This window comes from Dasypus novemcinctus, chromosome 29 (assembly GCF_030445035.2).
Source record: "Dasypus novemcinctus isolate mDasNov1 chromosome 29, mDasNov1.1.hap2, whole genome shotgun sequence".
Classification (NCBI taxonomy): Eukaryota; Metazoa; Chordata; class Mammalia; order Cingulata; family Dasypodidae; genus Dasypus; species Dasypus novemcinctus.
In genome coordinates, this window is record NC_080701.1 from 17354095 (window position 1) to 17381730 (window position 27636).

Sequence of the window (27636 nt, forward strand, 5' to 3'; positions counted from 1 at the left end):
GTGACCTAACAAATGGTCTATCCTAGAGAATGATCCATGTTCACTCAAGAAGTACTCTCTTTTTGTTAGGTGAAGTATTCTATATATGTCTATTATGGTCAGTTGGTTTAGAGTATCGTTTAAGTCTTGTATTTCCTTATTTATCTTCTGCCTAGATTTTATATCCATGATTGAAAGTGGTGTATCAAAGTCTCCTACTATTGGTTTAGAAACATCTATTTCTCCCTTCAAGTCTGTCAATATTTGTTTCATATATTTTGGATCTCTTCTGTTAGGTGAATATATAGTTAGAACTGTTTGTCTTTTTATTGAAATGACTCCTGTATCAATATATAATTATCATAGCTGTTCCTTTTATCAGTTTTTATTTATAGTTTATTTTAATCTGATAATGGTAGAGCTACCCAGATCTCTTTAAGTTACTACTTGCATGGTATATATTTTTTCCATCTTTTCACTTTCAACGTACTTATGTGTTTGCATTTAAGTCTCTTGTGGATTGTATACAGTTGGGCCATACTTTTTTCTTTTCATCCATTCTGCCAATATCTACTTTCTAATTGGAAACTTTAATCCATTTACATTTAAAATCACTACTGATAATGGAGGACTTCCATTAGACATTTTGTTTTTTAGTGTTTTAAATCTTATACCTTTTTTGTCCCTCAACTCTTTCAATAATGGAAAAGAAAAAAATCCCAGGATATTTTCAACAGCAGCTTAGATCTGGCAGAAGAAAGAATCAGTAGGACTAGAGACAAGACATTTGATATGAGTCTGGCAAAAGAGCAAAAATGAAAAAAGAAAGAATTATGAAAAGGGAAAATACTCTAAGAGGCCTCTGGGACACTATGAAGTATACCAAAATATGCATTACTGTAATCTCAGAAAGAGAAAAAAAGAAAGAAAATGATAGAGGGAATATTCAAGGAAATAATGACAAAAAACTTCCAAAACTTAGCAAAAGACATGAATATGCACATCCAAGAAGCCCAGAGAATAACAAACAGGCTAAACTGGAAGAAATAAAAAAAAGTTCTGTTACATACTGATCAAATTTTTGAATGCAAAAAACAAGGAGACAGCTCTGAAAGCTGCAGGAGAAAAGCAATGTGTTAGGTACAAGGGAGTCCAATTAGAATAAAGGTATATTTTTAAAAGATGATGTATTAGTCAGCCAAAGGAGTGCTGGTGCAAAATATCAGAAATTGGTTGATTTTTATAAAGGGTATTCATTTGGGGTAGGAACTTGCAGATACCAGGCCATAAGCATAAGTTACTTCCCTCACCAAAGTCTATTTTCACATGTTGGAGCAAGATGGCTACTGACGTCTGCAAGGTTTTGGGTTTCCTGGCTTCCTCCCTCTCAGGGTCTTGCTTCTCTCTGGGCTCAAGGTTCCTTTCTTCCCAGGGCTTGCTTCTTCCGGCTCAGGGTTCCTCTCTTCCTGGGGCTTGCTTCTTTTACCTTTGTGAACTTACTTCCTGAGGCTCCAGCTTAAGGCTTCAGCATCAAACTCCAACATCAAAACTCCAACATCAAAAACTCTCAACACCCTAATGATGTGGCCCAATCAAAGCACTAATCATAACGTAATCATGTCCAGGTACAGACCAGATTACAAACATAATCCAATATCTATTATTGGAATTCATAACCATATCTCACTGCTACAGATGACTTTGGCTATAATTAGAATAACTTCTAAGGGGATAAACCTCTCATGAGAGAGAAGGGAATAAGTATCACATCCAGTATATATTTTTGAAATTAGAGACAAAAGAGTTTGCTCATGGATTTTGTGGTGTGTGGGAGGAAAAAAATAAAAAATATTAGCAACCCTATTTCTGCCAAAAGTAATTGGATTGAAGGGGCCTAAACTGAAATGGGAAAGACTAGTAAATGACAGGTTTAAAGGTGCTTTTGATGTATTAATTTGAAGATGTCTATTAAGCACCCAAGTGGTGATGTCAAGAAGGCAGATAAATACATGAGTATGGAGTTTAGAAGATGCTGTGGTAGTTTAAGTAAGTTTAGACTTATTAGTATATCCTAAGTCTCCTAGGAAGTAGATCTAGCAAAGGGGGTTGTGAAGGAGCATCGAATGAAGTGGAAGAAGAGCCAGAACAGTGTGGGATCAAGGATGTGAAAGAAGACATGTTCCAAAGAAGGAATGGCAAACAGTGCAAACATCAATCCATTAATAAATGTCTAAACCAGCTGGCCACTGTACGCAAATGTATGGCTCTCAGACTAAAATGGCTCACGGTATGGTAGGATGAGAAATACGTGTGGTACACAAAAGACTTTGAATGGGCAAATCTATCATACCCAAACACCCAATTGCTCTCTACGTCTGATGCCTATTACTTTTCCCATTGCTAATTTTCTTCCAAACTAAAATCTTTATTATCACTATATTTTATTAAACACTATAAAATAATAAAAAGATAAAATTCTGGTAGAAACCTCCTTCAGATCATATCAGGAAGCCAGGCACCTACTCAAGTCATTATTAAGCCCACCTCTAACTATGTTTTTATATATATATGGAACATGGGAGAACCCTGATATCTGGACAGATAAAGAATGGGCCCAAAGATGGAGGGGGAAGGAGACCAAAACTATGTGCAGCTATGGGATGAAGAGAGGGAGTGGCAAAAGTAAGGACAGAATAAATGTATGGAAAATATATATAAAGTGGCAAACATAAATAGATGGTATTCTACTACAATGAGCATAATAGCAGATTCTTAGCTGTCTATTGCAAGAGTTAATGATTATATTTCCAATGACTTACACAGTATTTGGCTTAATATAGGCTCTTAGTTAATGTTTTTCAAATAAAATAACAAAGGGATTAGCATGATTAGAAGCATGTAATTTCGGAGCTGGAAGACATCTTAGAGACTATCTACTGCACTCTTTTGTTTTATAGATAAGAAAATTGTGTCCCAGAGAGGTGTTGTAATTTGTCCAATACCATCTAGTGGTATTGAGAGCAGGCAAACTGCTTTCAATCTGGTTCCAGAAATTGTTTGGTTATTGAACAATAAGTATTTCAGGAATTTTAATGTGATATGTTAACCTTTAAAAGCATACCTTTAAATTTTGAATTGACAGAATTCAAAATAAGCAAAACAGATGCTTACCTTGACTTTCAGATCAAAGACTGAGGCAGTCTAATTTCAAAGAGACACACCAGGAAATAGTCAGCTGATGAAAAGTAAGGGTGAGTAGAAGGATAAATTATTACATATGCTTTTGTCCCAATTTATTAAACAGATTATCAAAATGAGTAATTTGATAGAAGATAAGTAGAGATGGAAAGATATTTGGACCATTGTGATTCAGTGAGGTGCTGAAATAATTAAATTGCTGCAAGTTCCAAAACATACATTCCATGTATTTGTATATGCCTATTTTATCTGTTCTGACATATACCAGCTTTGTGTGCATAGGCAGGTTTTAAACCTTTCAACTTTAGGATCTTCATTTGAAAATTTGACAAATAATGACATTTATGTTATAAGGACTGAATGTGATAATCCATGTAAATTCCTTTATTTTTGCAGAACTCACGTATTGAGTAACATTGAAAATAAATATATAAGGGAAGAAAAGGAAGGAAGGGAGGGAGGGAGAGAGAGAAGGGAGGAAAGGCCAAAAGCAACTCCTGTAGTGGAAATGATGTGGACATGGACTCTGGTGTCAAACAACCTTGGTTCCAACCCTCAACCTTTGCTTCCCTGTGTAACTATAGGAGAATTACTTCATAGCTTTCGGCTTCAGTATTCTCGTATGTAAAGTGTACTTAGTAAGTACTATATCCCAGGCTTTCTGCAAGAATTGAAAACATATATCTAAAAGAGATTATCACTTGATTATTTTTGTTTGTTGGCTGCTCTGTCACCCCATTGTGCCTCTTTCTGATCATAGTGGCTCCCTTTCTCTCAGTTGATAACTCCATGTCTTATTCCCAAAAGAACTGCCCTTAGGATATCAGTCAACCCACTCAAAGATATGAGCTAAAATCACTACAGAGTGTTATTCTTTCCAAAGGGTGTGCATTTTAATGGCAATCTTTGAAAACCTAAAAGCTTTAAAAACCAAAAGAAATCAATGTTTAATGGTAGAATTTAAAATATGACAGAGGAGAAAAGCAGAAGGGGATTTTAGAGTCCACTGAGCACAGCCAATTCATATTATGGATGAGAAAACTTAGAGAAAGAAACGTCAGGAGTTGCCCTGAAGCCCGAGGTCCATAACACAGGCAGAAACACCAGTGATCAGATTCACAGTTGGATGCTGTGCCTGGCATGCCACGTGCTCTGAGGGGTGACTCAGCAGCAGCTATCTCACTGTCAACACAAACATTTCCTGTCCTACCTACTCAGCGCTCACACGCAACAGCAGCAGGATCAGTGGACAGGTGCCCAGGATCCACGCAGCAGTAGCTTTTCTATCATACTAAACAGTACACTAAAAAGATGCTTTGCACCTAGAAGTGGTGAGGAAGATGGCAATGTCTTACCTAGAGAATGTTACTACCATTAGATAAGCATACGCTTTAATCAAGGACCATCCTATTTCAGAGAAGAATGAGTTGGTTTTAAATTTGTTATACCTCACCCAGAAGCAAGAGCCAAGCCTTAAAAAGATGGATGAAAAACCTGGAATGTGACAAGCTGTCTATTCCCTATACTTTTTTTCTTCATTCTAAGTTAGCAAATACACAGGGCAGAGGACAAAAAAGGTGTTTTCACTCTAAGTGTCACTCAGAAGCCTGGACTTCAGTATCTACTGGAGGGAGTGAGAGCCAACATGCCAGGGACCCACCAATCCACTGTATTTTCTTGGGCCTATATTTAAAATCATAGGATGTGTACCATATAAGTGACCTCTGAAATAAGGCAACTAGACCTGACTGGAATCTCTTCCTTCAACCCACAAAGGTAGCCTCCAGACCTGACCTTGAGGAGAGTGTATCTCAGGCCTTATTTACTGTAAAGCTTCAGATATTCAGGCAGAACAGTCAAGTCTTCCCTTACAGAGCTAAGGGAGCCTTTTGGAGCAGAAAAATGCCAAACAAATAAGAGGGAAGGAAGTAGAGAAAGACAAAGAGATTGGCTAAGAGTATGAATTATTCACAATTAGAAGGCCAAGAAAGGGGGATGAGATTGAGAGGTGGAATCGTTGAACAAGTCAAAGAAAGTGGAACAATCATATTCCAGGAACATCAAGAGAAGCGAAGATGATGAGAGAGAACTGTAATAACATTGTCAAAGGAAGATCAGAGATGAGGCAAACTAAGAATTAAATAAAGAAATGAATTAGCATAAAAAAGGGATTAAAAAAGAATTGAAAAAATTACAAAGTAAAAGATCTAATAAAGATTATTGGAAAATAAATGAACATGGCAGTAAGAAGGTTTCTGCACAGAACAATAAATACGTTACAGATCATAGAAAGTACTGTGAGGAAACATCAGAAAGAAACTGCGGAGTGAGTAAAAAGAAAGAGGGAAAATAATTTAAAGTTCAGCCCACAAAGGAGCCAAGAAGATGGAGATAAAAAAGGATAAAAGAGACGAATAAATGACAGCTATTAATACAATACACAGAACTATTCAAAGCATCAAAGAGCCAAGGTAGGTGACAGGCATGAAAGAAGATGCATACTGCACAGAAGCAGAACTTTAAAGAACAACTTCTGAGAAAGCATTCAATAATTCTTTAAATAGCATTGACACGATGATAAAGTATTTTTTAATTGTAATTAAAAGTTTATTCATGCATAAAAGCAGCCATTGCAATATTAGAAACGTAATGCCATCGACCTTTATATCATCGTAACTATCTAGAGAGCAGATGATTGCCGGTGTGCACAATTTAGCTGAGCTATTTACCTCCCTGACACAACTACCATGGGAGTTTGCATTTAAGTATCAAAGGAAAATGGTTTTGAACTCTTACTTCATGCATATGACATGACTTTCAGGACATTTGGAAGAACAGGCTGGAATGTGACAGAGTTCTGTGTATATTGCTATACACAAATTGGTGATTTTCTTACACTACAAGACACAAGCAAAATTGTAAAGTAGAAAAAAAAATGTCTGCTCCACAGATACTTATCCCTGGCTCAAGTATTTAGAGCCAACCAGTATTGACCCAGGGCCTCCCACTGGACAATAGTCACATCACTGCCATCCTCACACATATCAAAGATGTAGGTCATTGCTTCCAGACTGAGGACTTACTCTCTCCCACCTGAAACACGAGTGAAAGGCCCGCCTTATTGCATCAGTTGGATGACTCTATAATTTTATTTTAAGAATCCTCTAAGTTTTTAGAACACTAGAGTACAAAGGCACCAAAGATATCATATAGTCCACACTCCTATTTCACAGATAGGGATCGCAAGTCCTACAGTGCTAAGGTGACTTTCTTAATAAAAAAGTTACATTAATATATCAGAAACCCTTCCACGGGGTCATATAAAAGATTTTATTTAGAGAGATTGTTCAAAAAAAATCTCTCTCTAAACCTTCATAGGAGAACAAAGAATTAACATAAAAATGAAGCAGCTGTGCATACAAGTAAAAGTTCAAAATAGTTTATTGCATTAGGTGAGAGGCTCCCAATCTTTCTAGGTTTTAAGTGTCCTTAATGCCTCACTAATTTTTCTTGGCACTCATGGGCCAAAAGAAACACCCAACAATTCACTTTACTAAAAAATTAGTTCCAAGCAACTTAGCATTTATGTCTTAATAACTTAGAAGCTGTCAGAAAAAAATAATACACTTGAAATGAGAGGAAAAAAAACAACAATGTTACTTCATAAATCATCCCCATATTTACTAAGGGGCATGTGCATCTGTTAGGCACTGCACAGCTTCTCAAGCCTTAGAATCTGAAAGTAAGTTACAACCATCACTTCCTGTTTCACACTGATTTTCATATCTTATTTACTTTTTATCACAGTAACTGCCAAAACTTCAACTTCACAAATTACGTCATTGAAAGGAATGGCGCAGGATATGGTGTCAAAACTGTGAACTACCATAGTCTAACTAGTAGTCAGCCAATGCCCAACAAACATCAACTATTATATTTACTTTAAAAATTTAGACTATACCCAAGTGTGTCTGTGAATCACTGTGATGTCCATGGGGGAACTCAGTACAGCTTTGAGAATACAGCTGAGTGTTTGTGTTTATTTCCTGGTGACCAAAAGGAAGGTGATTAAACCCTCAAAACAAAAACAAAACAAGTTCATTTGTATATTACAATAAATAATGCAAAAAAAAAAACGCTTCTTGTTTCTATCTATTAGAGCTGAAAAATAATCATCTATATAAGTTTGCAGGGTTGTCTTCTGTACTGTGTTTAGCCCAGACCTGAGCAAATTTTCAAAGTCACCTAACTAGATCCAAACCATGCAGTGCATACTCAGAATTTTTTTTATCTGTTCTGATGAAATTCCAAGTAGGAAGCAAGTAATATCCTATAAAATAAAGAACAATTTCAACTGAATTATTCTTAATAATCTAATACAGCTCCATAATCGTAGTGTAACATTGCAGCAGCTTCCCTTTTAATACCTGATTTGATCCTGACAACAAATCTAAGAGGCAGGCAAACGTGTCATTAGGATTTCTATTTGAACTAGCATGGTTTTATAGTAATGGTAGCAAGGAATCAATGCATTGATCAATAAACCAAAAAGGTTTTATTGAGTACATTCCTTATATTCAGCATTACTCCAAAAACAGCAGAATTCAGAAGTATAAAACATGCTTCCTCTTCAAACAAGATTTAATACAAACTGTGAAAACAAGGTATACACACATAAAACAGTTAATGAGTTATTATAGATCTCAATAACAGACAATAGAATCGCAGCACAATTAAAGAGTGGAACAATAAATAGCAACCTGGTAGTTGTGCAGTCCTGACAATAAATACAAAGTGAGTTAAACTACAGAGTGATCAATAAGTCTGCACTCATCCAGGAAGCTTTATGCTCAGTACTAAGGTCACCAGCATAGAATTCGAGGACAGTCCAAGTTCACCCTCCTAATTCATAACTGACATAGCTAGAAGGACTAAAATAAATTCTAAGAACATCTATTTTTAGTCTCAGTTTTGATGTTGTTGTAGTTAATGGTTAATGCCTAGACAGTCCAACTTGGTTGTTGCACATCAATCTTTATATTGCACATAGAATCAAATACGGGAACCCTTCCCAGCAAACTACTAGAAATATGTCCAGTGATCGAAATAGCCAAAATGGCAGCAGGATTTTTAAATATTTAATGTAGACAAATATGAGAAAAGTGTGGGTAAAGAGAAATTCTGGAATCAGATTTTATTCTAGGCAAACTTCAGAGGCATGTCACTGTGACTCAAAGGTCAGGGATGAGTAATGTAGAGCAGACAATCAACTCTTTCAGACATACTCAGACGCAACTTGTGTCAGCTCCCAGGGGAAAAGTAGACAGCATATTACTAAGGTGTAAGTGAGAGGATCAAGAGACTGGAAGTTTTGGGGTGTCAGTGCAAATTCGAAAGATCCCCAGCCCCACCATTAGGCAAACAATGTAGCCATTGCCTTCTTCTCAAATACCTGAAGATGAGCAGATACCTTCTTTCAATCCTGTAATTGCTCACGTTTTCCAAAGTTATAGACTTTGTGTTCTTCCTCTTCTTTTACCATACTATTTCCTTTGTCCATAGCATACACTCCTACATCCTCATCTAAAATTTAGATTCTAAATGATGACATATGTCAACTTCTACCCCTCACATCATATATCTTTGGCTCCGAATATTTGACATCCCCATCTGACAACTCTGCCTAAACATGACTGAACTTGTAGTCATCTCTTTCCCTCTAAATCTGACCTTCCTTATGTAACTACTGGGAATGTGAACTTTCCCTTATAAATGAGGCATTATCTACCCAGTCACTCCATCAGAAAACTTAGTCATCTCTGACTCCTTACACAACTCACCATTATTTCGAGAACATTTCCATCATCCCAAACAGAAAATTGTACCAATGAAGCAATAAATCCCCCTTTCCCCTGCCCCTGCCCCCTATTCACAACTATTTTGCTTTCTGTCTCTATGAACATGCTCATTTATCTCTCACCTCTATCACTGTAATGCTCTTACAACTAAATTCTACCTCTTGGTCTTCCTTTCCTGGGTCCCAATTTTTCTCCTCATTTCCACCAGTGTGGTAATTTTTATTATTATTATTTTAATGATAAATTTATCATTTAAAATACATGTATAATAGTCACTTAGATAAGAGAGATGAAAGAAAGAGAAATACTGATATAGGTATAGATTTAGTTATATTTCTTGCCAAATGTCTGGCCACATGTGCAGTATATCTTTTTTTCCCTTTTTGAAACAAAATCTTAAAGCAGGGCTATTGTTCTAAAATTCATATATGATTTGATCATTCCCCTGCCAAATGCTTAAAGATACCATCCCTGTTGCTTTCATAGAACTTACAACCTCCTTCCAGATCTCTGCCTTGTCTCTGCCTTTCTAGCTTCACTCTAGTCCACCCCCCCATCCCACCCCCACATACCCTGTACTCTGTTCCTACCAAACCAACATACGCTGACTTTCACTAGGACTGCTTCTTCCCACAGTATTTTACTTATCAAAACTCAACTGACATCTACAGAAGCAGGCCTACCTCATAAGATTTGTGTAAAGATTAAATGTCATAATGTAAATTATGACAAATAAAAGAAAGAACTTGGTTATTCCACGCATTTAGCAAATACTAGTTAATGTTAAACCCATTACACAGTCAGAGAGGATTGGAAGGATGAACTTCAGGGGAAGAAGCTAGTTTGTTAAAGTTCAAAATTTAGGCAACAAGATAGAGAACTAGAATATGTAGAAAGTTTTTGGAGAAACACAGTTTACAAAACAATATGAGGGAAATGAGTCAATAAAATTATTATAGAAATGTTATAAGAAATCTAAAGCAGCACATGAACTTGTTAAAAAAAGAAAAGCTAAATTCAACAAGAATGTGGCTTTCTAAGCAATTTTCTGAAGGAAAAGAATAAAGAAAGATACATTTCAGTTTGACATTTATGACACAACGAAATCACCTGAAAACTATAAATCAATCTCTCAGTTTTCAAAGAAAATGAGATTCAGACTTAAAAAATGTACAAGAAACTTTGTTAACAAGCAAATGGAACTGCAGAACAGTCAAGAGATATTAAGAAGCAGACTTGTGTTCTGAATAAGCTCAAAGTAATGAGATTCCTGAAATAGGAACAAGGAATTTTGAGAATGGATGAAGCATAGGAGAGGACTTGGAAGACAATTTTCAAGTGAAAGAAAGTGACTTATTTACATTACCGCAAGTGAATTTGATACTCGTCCTGGTCCATAGATTAGACCTACTCAATACAAGGATGTTTTGTGAGTTGTTAGAAAGGGAAGGTGAGATCTAGTCGAATTGTTGGTTTATAAGAGGGTAATCTAGGACAATGGACGTGGTAGACCTGTCCCACCCTGGCCCATTAGGCTCACTTTGGGGCACGATCACTTTAAAATGACAGTATAAGGGTTTTTCAGATTAGAAAATAAGAATAGTGAGCAGATACAGAGACAGCATCAAATGCTAGGGACTACTTGGATGAAATAATAGCTGTCTTGCTATTTTTAGGGATTACTATTGCCAAAAATATATTTCTTTTTAATCTTATATATTAGAAGTAAACATTTATTGGGGCCAGTATTAACTCTTTTCCCCTTTTAAATAAGTTTTTTATTTTATTAAAATGCTTTATTCAGATATAATTCATATACCATACAGTTCACCTATATAAAATGAAAAATTATTGCTTTCACAGAATTGAGCAACCATCATAATAAATTTTAGAACATTTTTACCACCCTGAAAAGTAACAATGTACCTATTAGCAATCACTAATATGCTTTATGTCTCTATACATCTATCCATTCTGGACATTTCATGTAAGTGGAATCATACAATATGTGGTCTTTTGTGAATGGCTTCTTTCATTTAGCATAATGTTTTCAAGTAGTATCCAATTTGCAGCAAGTATCAGTACTTCACTCCTTTTCATGCTTGCTAAAATTCAATTGTATGGATATAGCACATTTTGTTTAACCATTCACTACTTGATGTACATTTGGGTTGCTTCAACTTTTTAGATATTATGAATAGGCTGAATATTAAACTATTAACATCTGTCTACAAGTTTTTGTGTGGACATATTTTCATTACTCTTTGGTAGATAGTTAGGAGTTGAATAACTGGGTCATAAGAACTCAAATTTATTGAAGAAGTGCTCGAATGTTTTTGAAAATGACTTCATTATTTTACAATCTCACTAGCAATATCTATACAATCTCACCAATTGGTGTTATTTGTAGTTTTGATTACAGACATCCTAGTAACTGTGACTCTGTAATTACTGTTGTTTTGATTTACATTTTCCTAATGACTAAGGACTTTGAAAATAATTTCATGTTTATTGGCAATTTGCATTCAACTCCCTCACCCATTTTTAATCAGGTTATTTGTCTTTTTATTACTGAGTGGTGTTATTCATATACTGTAGATACTAGTCATTTATCAGATATTTAATTTACAAATATTTTCCCTGTTCTGTGGGTTGATTTTCCACTTTTATGATGGTGCTTATTGAAGCTCAAATGGTTTTAATTTTGATGAAGTCCCATTTATTTATTTCGTTATTTTGTTGCTTGTGGTTTTGGTGTCATATCTAAGAAGGCTTTGCCTAACTCAAGGTCATGATGATTTATTCCTATATATTTTCTTGAAATATTTTCATATATTTAGCTCTTACATTTAGGTCTATGATCCATGATCCATTCTGAGTTTATTTTTGTATGGTGTGAGGAAGAGGTCCCTCTGCATTCTTTTGCATGCAAATATCCAGGTGTCCCATTACCATTTGTTGAAAATGGTTCTTCATTAAATTATTTTGATATCCTTTTCAAAAATCTATTGGCCGTAATATTTTTGGACTCTCAATTCTATTCCATTGATGTATATGTCTTTTTTTTATGCCACTACCACAGTCTTGATTACTATTGTTTTGAAATAGTTTTGAAATGGGAAAGTATGAGTTCTCCAGCTTTTTCTCCATCAAGATTACTTCGGCTATACTGACTATTTTGAATTTCAGGGTCAACTGTTCAATTTTGGCAAAGAAAGTGAGCTGTGATTTTTATAGGGACTTCAATGAATTCGTAGATCAAGTTGGGCAGTACTGCCATGTTAAATATATTAAGTCTTTCAGTTCATGAACATGGGGAACCTTTCTGTTTATTTAGATATTCTTTAGTTTCTTTGAGCAATGTTTTGCATTTTTCAGAGTATAAATTTTCTACCTCTTTTGTGAAATGTATTTTTACCTATTTTAATTTTGTAATGTCGTAAATGGAAGTATTTTCTTAACTTCATTTTGTTTCAGATTGTTCCCTGCTAGTGAGTAGAAATAATATTGATTCTGTATTTTGATCATGTATATTGATTCTGTACCCTGAAACCTTGCTGAACTCATTAATTAGCTCTAAGAGTTGTTTTAGCTCATTCCTTAGACTTTTCTGTATACAAGATGATGTTATTTGCAAATAGAGATAATTTTACTCTTCATTTCAAATTTGGGTGTCCTTTTTACCTTTTTCTTACCTAATTGTTCTACCTAGAATCGTCAGTACCATGCTGAATAGAAGTGTAGAGAATGGATACCATTGTTTTTTTCCACACCTTAGAAGAAAAATATTCATATTTTACCACTATGTGTGATCTGTGCTTTTTTTTTTTAATCTCCTTAAGGAATTGTCCTTCTACATCTAGTTTTTTGGTGTTTTTTTATTAAATAAGAGTATTGGATTTGCCAAATGCTTTTCCTGCAACTACTGAATGATCATATAATTTTTGCATTTTATTCTATTAATATAATGTATTACATTAATTATTTTTTATATGTTGAACCAACCTTGCATTTCTGGAATAAATCCCACTTGGTCATGGTGTATAACTTTTTTTTATGTAGCTGAATTCTGTTTCTTTGAATATTGTTGCAGATTTTCCCAACTATATTCATAAGAGATATTGGCCCATATTTTTTTCTCATGATGTTTTATGTGATTTGATATTAATCTATAATTGAATAAACTAACACTTCTACCCCCCAAATAACTCCCTGAATCACAAACCTGTATAACAAACAGCTAGTTCTATCTCTTTCTCGAATATCTAAAAAAGAATCCTAAGGTTAGTATATTCTTCTAATAACTCTATTTCACTAACTCAACACCACAAACTAGTTTCTCCATCAGACTTTCTCATCTCAGTTCTCCTAGTTACTCAGAATAAAACCTACGGGTTATCTTTTATGTCTTGCTTTATTACAGATCATACATTTACTATATTAAGAAAATTCTCTCAACTTTACCTTCAAAACATATCTTGACTACAGTCATTGTTGCTCCCCTCAATCATGCAATCTTTACTCTGCATCTGGATGACAGTAGCAGCTCCTACTAGTATCCTAGCTGCCAACCCTCTATTTGAAATGCCACACTCAGAGAGACCCTTTATAAAACACCCCTCAGGCCATGTAATTCCACTGCTGAAAGCACTCTGGTGCCTTCATACTGCATTTAAAATAGCATGTGACCCTTTCTTCTTGTCAGATAGTACCTACACAGTCTGCCATCCTCTCTTTACTTCCCTAACATTATATAATATCACTTTCTCCTTACCAGTAAACTCCAGTCATGCTTGTTCTCATCTTATGGTCTTTGGACCATAAGATGGTCTATTTTCTTACTGAAAATCCTCTTCCACAGATCATTGTTGGACTGGGTTCTTCTTATCATTCAGGTCATAGTTTAAATGTCATGCCCTCCCTGACCACTTGATATGAAAGAGTCCTCAAGTTACTCTCAAACAACCCACTTTATTTTAATTATACCAATTAGCTACCTGATACATTTTCTTTTTTCATAATTTATTTCTCCCTTCCACAAAAATACTGGTTCTATCAAAATAGATACTTAGACTATCTTTTAAAATTATATCCATACTCAAAAAGATACACATAGTGGGGACTCAATGTTTTGAGTGAAAGAATCATTTTCATCATTGTGGGTACAAGGCCATTAAATATCACTGTGTAGTTTGCAACCTGTTCAATCATCCATAGGAGGCAGCTTACCAAGGTAAAGCACAACAAACACTTTATCTTCTGACTATGGTTTTAATCTTCATAAGGGAGTTACAAAGTTAAAGGGGTGAGTGGAAAGTTTATAGTTAAATGATTTCCCCCATATGGTGAAAGTTACAGCATATATTACAGCTTGACAAAAGCCTTGACCACTCTCACATTAGAACTGTAGCAAGGAATGTATCTGCAGAAAGCTGGATGGAGGATAAGTGGTTGATTTATTCAGTAGAATAATATAATTACACTAATTATTGTCTTATAATAAATTAGTAGCAATCAAATTCTATAATGAAAATGTTCTTTGTGTTTGGTCTGGAAACCAGAGTCCTGAAATACATTGAACAATCTATAAAACAGACATATTAAGGAGCATTTTTTCTGAAAGCTTACCTGACTAATGTTGGCACAAGAAGAGACTCATCATTAAGTCAATTATGAATTACTCAAATTATAGAATGTGCGCTTCAACTTTAAAACAAACTGCAAAACTCTAAAACAGATTACATTCCAGTAGTCATTTCCCATTCAAATTCATAAAGGGGAGATACTTAGTGAATTAGGAGCTTGAGACTCATTGGCATAGGAGCAGAAAGTTTTCCATGGAAATGTTAGACACACATGTCAGCAAAATGAAAGTAACCTCAACTGTTATTTTGCAGCATTTTCTAAAGAATAGTATCCCTTGATCTGGTGTCAGACAACCAATTGCTACCTGCATAGTTATGTACAAGTAAATTAAGTTATACACGCCTTCATTTCTACTTCTGAAACAGAGAAAAAACAAAACAAAACAAAAATATTTCACTTTACCTGATACTTATTACAGTTTGGGGCATCAAATGGGAAAAAAATTATATAATATAATATGGTAAACTGTAATACATTATTTAAAAAGTGAATTATGAATTTTAGTTTGATACAGTTATTTTCTAGGCATTGAGCACCCACCTCACTTGCTTTTTTGTTTTCATGAACATATTACCATGGAAAGTCAATAAAATTATAAGGGATAGATTGAAAATGTGTTTTGAACTTGTTGATTTCCTCCTTTATACCCCAAGAATACTGTGGCCCTGGGATCAAAGACCTGTGTGAATTTTTCTGAATGGGTTAACACAACAGATCTCTAGGCTGTAAACCTTCAGATCCCATGTTCAAATCTCAAGAGTCTTGCATTACTTAAGAATTCCTCCCTGGTGGAATGGGCATCACCATCCCAGAATCCTCAGGATTGGGGAATGGATGATGGACTAGCATTGACTTACTGGTATTATGCTATAGATTTATTGTGCTTCTAGCAATGGAGAAACTTTTATCATTGATGTGGAGGCAGTGGCCACTGGATGTTCTGAGGGGAGAGAGACAGAAAAACAGGTGTAATATGGGGACATTTTCGAGACTTGGGAATTGTCCTGAATGACACTCCAATGAAAGATACAGCCATTATATATCTTACCATAACTTACAAAAAGATGTGGGAGAGAGTGTAAACAACAATGTAAACTATAATCCACACTTAGTAGTAATGCTTCAAAATGTGTTCACCAATTGTAACAAATGTAACACACTAAGGAAGAATGTTGCTAATGTGTGAAAATGTGGGAAGGGTTGGGAGCAGGGCATATGGGAATCCCCTATATTTTTTACATAACATTTATGTAATAAAAAACTGAAAAAAAAATGGATTCCTCCCTGTTGCTGAATGAGTCACTAGCCATAAGTTTCTATCTGTCCCATGGCCTTGTGCTTTTCTCCTCTCCATTTCTCCCCCATGCGGCACTTCTGTTACTGCATCTAAGTCTCTGGAGGACTAAGCATCAGCAATCACAGCTGGCAGGAGTGATTTCTTTAAAGCATTTCAGGTGAAAGGTGCTTCATCCACCTACAATGCTATCATTATCAGTCATCTCAGCAAAATCAGAGCTGAGCCTTCTTGCAGTGTGACAGCAGCTGCAAACTCCCGATATCCTTTTGATATGGATTTTTTTATTGTTAACCTAGAATAAAATGTATATTGCTTTGATAAAAAATGCATGCAGCAAAGCTTCTTATTTGAAGAATTAAAAGTGAGATCTGTTTTTGTTCTAATTCCCTTCTGTTCTATATTTACAGCAGGAATACAGAATTATATTTTACTAGCCTTCTCTCTCAGGGCAATGAGATTTCAATATTAAATAAAAGAAGAGATTTACTTCAAATATCCTTGCCGAGGCCAAGGAACTCAGGCTACCATCAGGAATATGCAAATTGGATTTTGTTACATGAGATGCAACTCTAGATATTTTTTTCCTTAATTGACCAAGTGACTACAGAAAAGTTCATTTACTGTAATCAATATTACTTTACATTGCACCTCAGTCAAAAAGTGCTTTCCATGGTCAATAGCAATTAGACAGATGGACAGAAATGGCATCATTGATGGGGATAGAACCCAAGATTTATATTGTACCTCCCACTCTTCTCAACAAATATATGCCAGGGCAATAGCTAATTGCATGTTATTGAATTTTCAACATTGCAGGGAGGCCTAAGACTGAGCTTTGTCATAAAGTCAGAAATATCACAGGTTAGGATGGTAAAACAAAAATATCTCTGTGACCCCTTCTCTCTGATGTCTTTTTTCTTTTTTCTTTTTTAGAGGTAGCTGAGATTGAACCCAGGGCCTCATACCTGGGAAGCAGGCACTCAACCACTGAGTTACATCCACTACCTTCTGATGTCTTCTTAAGTTAAGCCAGATCCAATAAACATCAGGACAAAGATTGAAACAGAAGAACCTCAAAGGACCCAAATGAGATAAAATGGTGCTTGGTAGGAATGTTAAAAGAAGTGGAATATATACAAATTTTCTAGTCAACTGCTAGAGCTGACTTCCTCTATCCTAATGGAATAAATCTAGCTCCCCTAGATACCTGCACACATTGTCTATACTTCCCTGCTAAAACAAGCCCAAAGAACAGATCCTTATCATGAGAATGTGGGCTCAGGGTTCTACTACCGCTGCCTATAGTGAGCTCTTTCCTTTATATCCTGAGAACATCCTGGACACCCAGTGGGAGCTTATGCACAACCTTGAAACCATTCTTGGTGTCCACACATATGAACTGGCTATGAACCACGTGGGGAACATGAGCAGTGATGAGGCAGTTCAGAAGATAATGGGACTGAAGATTCCTCTTCTCTTATTCCTGCAGTAATGACCCTTCCAGACTGGGAGGACAGAGCCCCAGATTCTATCAACTTTCTCTCGATTGAGAGAAGGGAAATGTTATCCCTGTCAAAATCAGGTCAGTGGGGTTGCTGTTGGGATATTTTAGCTCTGAGGGTGCCTTGAAAGGTTAACACAAGGAAACTGGAAAACTCTTATATTGTAACGTCCAGAACCTGGTGGATTGCATGTCTGAGAATGATGACTGCAGAGGAAGCTACATGATTAATGCTATCCAGTATGGGCAGAAGAACTGTGCATTGACTCTGAAGATGCCCACCCCTAAAGTGTACAGGATGAAAGTTATATGTACAACCTAACAGGCAAGACAACTAAATGTAAGAGAGATCCCCGAGGGCATGAAAAAGTACTGAAGAGGGCAATGGCTAGTCCCATCTGTGTGGCCATTGATGGAAGCCTCTTTTCAGTTATATAGCAAAGGTGTGTATTACCATGAAAATTATATTAGAGATAATCTGAACCATTCCATTCTGACAATGGGCAATAGGATCCAGAAGGGAAACAAGCAATGGATGATTAAAAATAGCTGGGAGAAAACTAGGGAAACAATCAGAATCAGAATAATGCCCGCAGCTTTGACAACCTGACCAACTTCCCCAAGATATTATTCCAGCCAGTCAACCCCATCCCACTCCTCCATTTCTCCCATGATGGCATGATGTACTGATGTATCTTGGAAGGGAGTTGATAACAGATGTGGTATAACAGAGTCTATTTAGTTTCTTCATTTGCTTATGCTTCATGTGATGCTCATACTATTTTCTTTCTATCAAAATCCTTGATTTTTTCACTGTGACCTCAACAGGAACTTTCCAGAGAGCGGTATACTCTTAGGTTAAGACATGTGATCACAGTCTGCTCTGGATCTGTTGTGTTGTGTTAAGGCTGTGTAGATAGTAGAGCCTAGAGATCTTCAAATACGCTACATTCTCAGTCACCGAGACTGGTTATTTCTACCCACCCCAGAGGACTAAGCTGACCTGACTCCTCAGTTTCCAAGCCCACTTCTTCTATACCACTAAGCTAGAAATGTCTATGGTTATGGGGACCTCATATTTTTTGAATGTAACATTTAAAAGAAAATAAAGAAGAAAAAAAAAAGAAATGTCTATGGTTTCTACCCAAAGGTGGTTTAAAGTTGTTTGTACCACAGAAGTGCATATTCCTACATCTAATCCATTCCTGTGGGTGTGAACCCATCATAAGTAGGATCTTTTGATGAGGCTACTTCAGTTAAGGTATGACCGACTTCAATCAGAATGAGCCTTAATCCGATTATTGGAGTCCTTTTTAAACAGAATGGATACAGAGAAAAAAAAGACAAAGAGAGAGAGAGAGGGAAAACCATGGAAGCCAAGACACTGAAGCAAAGAAACCCAGAAGAGAATGGAGAGAGCAGCAGCTGCTACCACGTGCCTTGCTCTGTGACAGGAGCCCGGGATCACTAGCAGCCAGCCTTTGGTAAGAAAGCAACACCTTGATGATGTCTTGATTTGGACATTGTTTCAGTCTCAAATTGTAAACTACTAAATTCCCATGTTTAAACAAACCCATTTCATGGTAACTGCTTTAAGCAGCTTAAGAAACTAAAACACACCCCAATTCATACATCTATTCATAAATCTTCTGTACAAATTTGCATAATACCAGAAATGTGTTTGTATTCCTTTCTATGCATTTTTGGGGAAAAACACATACGTATTTATATCTCATCTTCAATTATTAAAAAACAAACAAACAGAAAAGGCATAATTTCGCCTGCAGAAAGACTTGATAGAGAGTTGTCTTTGGTTTTCTTGAAGAACTATAATTGGTGTCCAGTAGAAAGTTAATAAGGAAAAAAGACAAATCATAGTAGGGGCATACTAAAGATAAGTGATGAGAAATAACAAGGGAGCACCTGTAAGGAATTTAATAGTTTTTCTGAATAAACTTAGGAAGTTTTTGCTTCTGATAAATGGTGTATATCAATCCAAGTACACTCATCCATCCAACAAAGACCTCTAAACATGTACTGCTTTGTGGTTAGTTTTCTGATTTTTCTCTTTGGTGCTTGTTTTAAACCTATATTGGATGGTTGAGACCATAATTTTCAGGGAATATGAAGTAACACAGAAGAAAAGTTCACTAAGTTTTGTGAAACTCAAAATGGGAATTAAGTAAAACTATGGCACATGAACACAGACAGTATATGCTTGAGAGGTACTAACAGTGCCGCAGCAGAGAGAGACGGAGGCTAAGAGCCCTAATTATCACAAGAGAAGTCAAATTTGACCAAGCAAATACTAGAATACAAGCATGTGGTCAAACCTGAGCTACAAAGACCACAGCAGTTAACATAGTAGCAAGGTTCTACAACTGGGAATATAGATGAAGTCCTCTGGATAGTATCTTTAAAACCCAAGTTGTAGCAGAGCACCAAGCCTTGGGAAATTTGAAGAGACAAAAGAGACATAATTTTACCATATAGTGGTATCAGGACCAACATAATTGCCTGATTTTTCTAGAGATTTCCCCCCCACAAAACATAGCAGTATCCCCAGGAAACAACGACAACATCAACAACAATAAAACCTGAAAACACCAATCTCAAATTCTTGCTTTCTGTTTAGTGAAGTTATTGGGCCATGTTATGTGGGGTAAAAGCATACAGCTACAAGACCCTAAAGAGCCCAACTCAAGGTACCATAGAAGGTACTTTCTCACCCAAGTCAGTTGTCACAGCTTGAAGTAAGATGGCGGGCCTGGTCTCTCTTTCCTTCTTCCCCTTTGTGGGCCTGGCTTATTCTGATCTCCGCTGTGACTAGTATAGGGTTTGTTTCTTTCCTGGCTGCCTCAGATCAGCAGAAAGCTACCAGGCAAATGGTTCTTTTCTCTTCCCGGGACTGTGGAACCAAAGTTCTCTCCTCAGCCATGTCTATCTCTCTTTCTTTTTCCATTGTGTCTTCCTCTGTGTCTTCTTGAGTTTATATCCACCCACTAAGAGGACGGACTCAACCTGAATTACACCCTACTGACATGGCCAAATCAATATCCTAATCTTCACTATTTAGTCGAAGACTTCTCAGCCGAATCTAATACAATCAAAGGGGATCCTGCCCAGAGGTACAGACCAGTTTACAAACATAATCTCTCTTCTTGGAATTCATAAATAATCTCAAACTGCCATAACTTCCCTGTATTATCATACATTTGAATACTTGCATTGTTCCTCTCTTTCTCTCACCCATCTTTACACACACATACACACACTTTCTATTTCTGAAGTCTGCTCAGCCTGTATGAGTTCAGAATCATATTTATTTGATTCACAGTACATACACACGTGTTCAATAAATTAAGCTGTGTAACCTCCATTTCTTCCCCTGTTACTTCAACCTAATAAGACAGTTTCTTCTTCATATTTTCTTGTTGGCAGCAGCTGCTTCCCTCTGCTCTTCACTTTAACTGCACCAGCTATGTGGCATCTCAGCCCTCAGCTACAATGGTGATGTGTTCTGCAGTTTCTGATATTCCCAGGGCTGTCCTAGTGTTTAGCTAAACAAGCCCTATTTTGTTGTGGGGGAAAAAAATACATTATTTCTTTATCTCTATATTTCATTCTATTCCTAGGCTAAATATCAACTATCCATCATTACCATGTGTAGTTGTATATTTGTGTGTTTGTGAGAGAGTAGGAAAGATAATAGATAGTCTTAAATTTGATTCCTTTTAATGAACCCCAATGTTCTGGCTCTAATTCCAGTGTCATGGTACCTCCTTCTGCTAGCTAAAGGAAAATTTAAGTCATTTGCTGTGATAGCATATGCCATTGGCACCCCGCTTCACTATTACCCTTGATCTGTCTCTTTTTTCAGGTACAGCTGTTGTGGACAGGCTTTTCACTTCAAGTGATGTAGTACTTCTCTGTTTTCTGCCCTAAGGATTCAAGAAATGCAGAGAAGCTAATGTCCCAGGCCATAACTGATGTTCAACCAGAAGGTACTTAGAATCAATGGCTAAATACCTCAGCTCTCCTACCTTTGGGAGGGACAATTTTCAGGTGCCTTGTGCACACTTTCTCCAAGGGTCACCAGAGGGATTCAGCTTCAGTTTCTTATACTGAAAACCAGTGCTAACTCATGCTTTAGGGGGTTTCTCCCATTTCCTATCTCATTATAACTTTCTGGTCATTTAAACTTCCTATAGTCACTTCCCCAAAAAACTATCAACACTTAGGAAGAATTTAGATTCTTATCTTAGGGAAACTTAAACTATGGCAACATTAAGAAATAACCTAGTTAATCACCTCTCTCATTTGTCGTTTTCTCTAAACCAAATGTGTGTATTTCATTTCTCTCTTCTTTTTCTCTTTCTCCCCATCCCTCTCTTCCTCTCCCCCTCCCTCAACCCTGAGAAGAAGGAAAGAAAGGGAGACAATTGGAAAGCTAGCCATTACAAGTATAGAGATAAGTGTGGAAAATGACAAGGGATTTAGGCAGGGATAATAAACTAAATAGGACTAAGGAAAGAGATTTATGTCTACAGATACAGAAACCTAAGGAGTTAAGGAATATGAATTACAAAAAGTAAAGTATCAATGGAGCTAGAAAGTCACAATGTAATTGCTGAACTGATATAAGTAGTCACCGAAAGCCACTTAATATAAGCAAAGGAATGAAAAAGCCCAGTGAGAAATGCATTGTTCATAATATTTTGAATTAACTTACATGAAGTAAGAATAGGAGAATGGGGTAAAAGTTATTTTTAAATTATTTTAAAAATTATGATTCTTAAAATTTTTACTGGTTATAAAATAAGCACAGAGGCCAGAATCACTGGTCCAAAACTCAGCTTTATTAACATTCTTCCTGTGTCCCACAGGGACAAATAGATATTAGCATTTCAGGCAGATTTGTTTTCCTTCAATTGTGTTATTTACCTTCTGCAATGCAGTGCCTTTCGTCAATGATCTTTTGTTTAAAAAAATTATATGCTCTATGTACACTGCACACATGTCTTGTTGAAAACAGGACAGGGCTTTTACTGTTCTAGCTCCATTCAGGCATCTAGTATGTGTCTGCTGTTATCTTAAGCTATATTGTGTCCCTACCTCCTCACTTAACAATGACAGAGATCCAATTTATAACTTTCAGATAGGCAGGGGCATTCACCTCTTGAGAGGACGTACACAAGTATAGGTGGCACAAATGGGCTTGCCATGCTTGTCGCAGACCATTGGAAGTTGAAGATGAATCAACTGCAAAGAGGACATTGTAAATTATCATTTTCATTTCAATTTACTGCCAGACCCACAAGCCTTTCAAAGTAATAGAACAAATAAGTAATCATTCTATAACAGGAAGAAACACCCATCCTTTTCACAAATCAAAAGGGCTATAATAATTATTGGGGACATAAGTGAGGCTAAATGTGAACTAAAAACCATAACAAACAGCTAATATTCTAAGTCCAAAACTGAGCCCTTAGGATTTTTTATGTTGCTTTGTTTGGGTTTATTATTTTACTGAGCCATAAACCAAATCAAAATATGGTGTTTTTGTTTCTTTGCTTCTTATTTAGTGAAACAAGATGAACAAAACAGAATCTGTACAGTTTCTAAATTAAGTGACCTGGAATAAAACTAGAAAATAAAAATATTCACTAAACTAGAATAATGTTTCATTCAAACACTTGCAATCACATACTACATGTTGGGTATTAATCTCCACATATGAGAATATGTGTGTGAATGGTGTGTGTGTGTCTATATGTACATAGTCACGGGAGTATCAGCTATTTCAAGATTGCTTCTGAGGTGTTACAAAATGGTAATTATCTTTTTCTCCTTGTACTACATTTTGAATAAATGAAAATAACATATGTAAATCGCTTTTCAAATCGTAGATCCTTGATTAATTTTAATTCCCTTTCCCTTTTGGATACCTAAGAAAGGGGGTGGAAAAAGTTCACGTGTATTGATTCTATCTCAGCTAAAATTTTTGAATACCACCCATGTAGTACCAGAAACCACCAGATGAAGAAACAACACAGTTGAAAGTGTATTTTCATGTCTAATTTCAAGACGAGAGAAGGGAGATTCCATTGAAATTACTTGTTTAAATGCTAGACAGTGGTGAAGGTGATGGGAAAAAAATTTGTACACAGGGATTTTAATGCCCCTCCACCTCCACCATTGTTTATTCAACTGTGGCTCACTGTCTCACCTTGTGAAGAACAGAAGTGGGATCCACTGAAGTTTGAAGGTATAAAGAATAATTTTTCTTTAAAGTTTTCTTTAACTTTACAATCCCTGTCCCCTCTTATCCTTCCTTTCTTCCTCCCTCTCCTCCTCATTGCAGCTTCTAGCATTTATTGAGAACTTGGGAATTGCCAGACATCGAGTTAAGCACTGTACACATATTATATGATTTTATTCTCACAAAGCCAGCAAGATGCATGCGATTATTAACTTCACTTTACAGGTGAACAAAGTCTTGGAGAGGTTCACTAACTTTCCAAGGGCCACAAAGAAAGTAAGTAACAGAGCCAGGATTCAAAGTTATGTCTGTATGGCTTGAAAGCCTATATTCAAAACTGTCTTCTTATACTGCATTATTCCATTCCAATTTACTGTACTATTAATATATGATTCACTATTTATACTTTTGGATTAAGGTAAAACAAAAGTAAAGGTAAAGATATAGAGACTATTGTTTCTAGTTCATTTAAAGAAATGAGACTTACCCCAGCCAGCTAACAGGGAGGTGAAGAAGGTCAACCACCACACCAAGGAGCCAAGAGTACCTACAACTGCAAACAGGAGAATTGCATCCATCATCCAAGTGGAATCTAAGCACCCTCTTGATACAGAGGTGGAGTGGACATAACCATCCCAGGGTCCACAGAATGGAGGAATAGAGTATGGATTAGAGTGGACTTATTGATATTCTATCCTGGAACTATTGTGATTAGTAATGGAAGTAAATATAGCATTGAGATAGAGGAAGTGGCCACGGTAGCTGCTGAGGGTGGGGAGTGGGAAGAAGAGATGTGATGTGGGGCATTTTCAGGACTTGGAGTTGGCCTGGGTGGTACTGCAGGGACAATTACTGGACATTGTATGTCCTCCCATGGCCCACTGGGTGGACTGGGGAAGAGTGTAAACTATAATGTGGACCATTGACCATGTGGTGCAGCAGTGCTCAGAGATGTATTCACCAAATGCAATGAATGTCCCATTATGTTGGAGGAGGTTGTTGTTATGGGGGAGTATGGTGAGGGGCGTGGGGGAGTATATGTGAACCTCATATTTTTTTAATGTAATATTAAAAAATAAATAAATAAAAAGATATTAAAAATAATAATAATAAAGAAATGAAAGAAGCATCTGAGGAAGATGGCTGTATTACTTTATTGAGTAGGATGTAGAGAGAAGAAACAAATATTGGGGGCCAGACTACATTCTATTATGTACAATGTAAATAAAATTTACACATTTTCTCATTCAAGTCCCAAAATATATCTTAGCCCCATTTTAAAGATGAAAAATTGAGGCTAAAGGAGACGAAGGAAATTACATAAGTTTCAATAGGTTGTAAGTGACAGAGCCAGGATTCAAGACCAAACCTTCATACCTCTTGCCATTCAATTTCCCCTGAAATGGACGAGAAAATTTATCCTTAACTTCAATTTGATGCATTATTTCTTTTCCATCTTCCATCCCATCTCCCACATTTATTTCTATACTTGTAGAAGTGACCTTCCAATGAGCTTCCTTGTTATGTCCTCTTAGAGTTTTTTAGAATCCTGCCACTTGCTCCTCACAGGGGCCATACCATGAAGAACTGAAGAGTAGGAGCTGATTCTGAAAGAGGTCCAGCAGAGAAGACAGAGGCCATGAACACTCTGCCGGGCCACAGACTTCAGCACTCTTCTCCAAAAGCCGATGAGGGGGAATCACAGAAGGTTATTTGCATGAGGGACCAAGAATCTCCTGGTTTGACATCTCTGTTATCTCTTCTATCACATCCCCTCCTCAGAAGAGATGCTTTCATGAAGGAAATGAAAGTTAAACTCGTTTAGCTATAAAACAGATCTACACACTCCCTCTGAAATAGAACAGTGATACTGGAATACAATTTCAGAAGTAATCATGGGGTTTTGGGAAATGATGCAACACTGGATAAATAATAACCAAAGACTAGGGATCACCTGAGGTTTGCGTTAGGAATGGAGGAAAGGTTGGGAAATATAATTGAAGTTCTGCATCCTAAAGTAACACTGTTCAATAGAAATTTCTGTAATGATGAAAATATTCTATATCTGTTTTGTTCAATACTAAAATGTGGTGAGCATTGCCCAAAAAAATTGAGATTTTAACTTCATTTACTTTTAATTGATTTAAATTTATATGCTCACTTATGCCTAGTGGTTACTGTATTGGACCATGCAGCTCTAAAGAATAAGGCTGCACAAGAAATATACTGACTGATCTAGAACAGACCCAGGGTCTTAGATCTAGTCCCAGAAGAAACAGTCTCTGGGGCAAATGTACACATAAAAAGTGTATCGGACAGTGCCTTCAGGAATCACTCTTGATGGGAAGTGAGAGAACCACGACTGGGCAAAGAAGAGTGTTGAAGTACAATGCTGATCCTAGTGAGAGCTGTCCCACCATGAAATGACCCTTCAGAGTTGTCCTAGAAGCAAGGGAGTTGGACTTTTATTTCCCCAACACCACCCACCACATTGACTTATTATTGACTGAGTGAAACTCATGACTTGGGCATGGAAGGGCTCCTCCAGAGAAGGCAGTTCCCAGAAAGTGATTCAGTTAGTCATCATCCTCTGCCAATTCTTCCAGCAGTTGGGAGAATGTTTGCCTTAACCCTGCAAGGGGAAACTAGGCTATATACCATAACATCCACTATACACATTTAAAAATATTCTATCCTCTATCCCCATAAATATCTTCTTAGCTGTAGCTTCATTTGTCCCAGTTTTCAATTCATAAATTCTCTGTGTCCTCATAATGGCACAGAATGTATACTGCCAAACCTGTATGTGTGGGTTTACCTCCGAAGCAAGCCTTGTAGAGTGTACATTAAACAAGAAAAAGACCACTTTCCTTTTCAGAGCTATTTATTTTAAGTGATCAAACGATAAAAGGAAGAATCTTTTGGCAACATTTTGTGGAGCGGCTGTGGGGTACAGGTTTTAGTGCTCTGCTTATTTGTTCTATTCATCAAATGTTGAAAGGTACCAAACAAATCAACAAAACCAAGTTTTCATTTTTAAGATTAGGAAGCCTAGAGATATGGAAGGAAACATTCAAGATTTTTCATCCACATATTTACTCAATGTGTCATTTATTGAGCTTCCACCATATGGCAGATTCTGCTAAATACCAGGTCATGAAATGAATGAGACACGGTCTTATCCATGAAGGGTTCTGTCTAGGACACCAATAAGAGAACAATGGAATTATAACGTGGTGACTTCGGTAATAGTTATAGGAGAAAATACGTATGAAATGAAGTTGAACAAAACTCTGCCTGGGGGCAGTTTGGCTTGTGTGCTTCCCAAAGGAAAGTATATTTATTCTGGGTCTTGAAGAAAGAAGAGGCATATGCCAGATGAAGTTAATTTAGAACCAGGCTGCTCTTTTATTCCTATAATGAGAGATTTAGGAGTAAGGGGTGGTGATGTTTGGATCCAGTAATCTTGACATAATTCACTTAAATTAGGGAGAGTTTATTGCAAGATACGCAAGGGAGTAACTAAACAAGGACCTCAGTTATACAGCCAGGGTTCAAGGCAACCCAGGCAAAGGCAAATAACCCAGCTGTCTTCCAAGAGCTGGAACCACAGCAGAACTATGGCCCTGAGCCTGGACTAGGGAGGGCATCTGGAACCCAAAAAAAGCTCTAAGAATCATGGCAGCAAGAGCTCTGAGCCTTCATCCTCCCTCTCTCCATTATTTCAAACCTGCTACTCTTCATGCCTGTCTGGCTACTTCTCTAACGATTAGAGATCCCACCCATATTTTTTCATGTAAATTTCAGAGATGGAATCAAATTGTCTCAATCAATCATCATCACTCACCTTTGGTCATATCATAGGCTATTGATCATTCCATTCTGTCTTTCTCAG

At 36.6% G+C, this 27636-nt stretch overlaps 1 pseudogene; it reads left to right on the top strand.

Annotated features, from left to right (window-relative positions):
* Positions 1 to 1940: 1940 nt before the first annotated feature.
* LOC101433815 (cathepsin K pseudogene) lies at positions 1941 to 18043 on the top strand (annotated as a pseudogene).
* The last annotated feature ends 9593 nt before the right edge of the window (positions 18044 to 27636 follow it).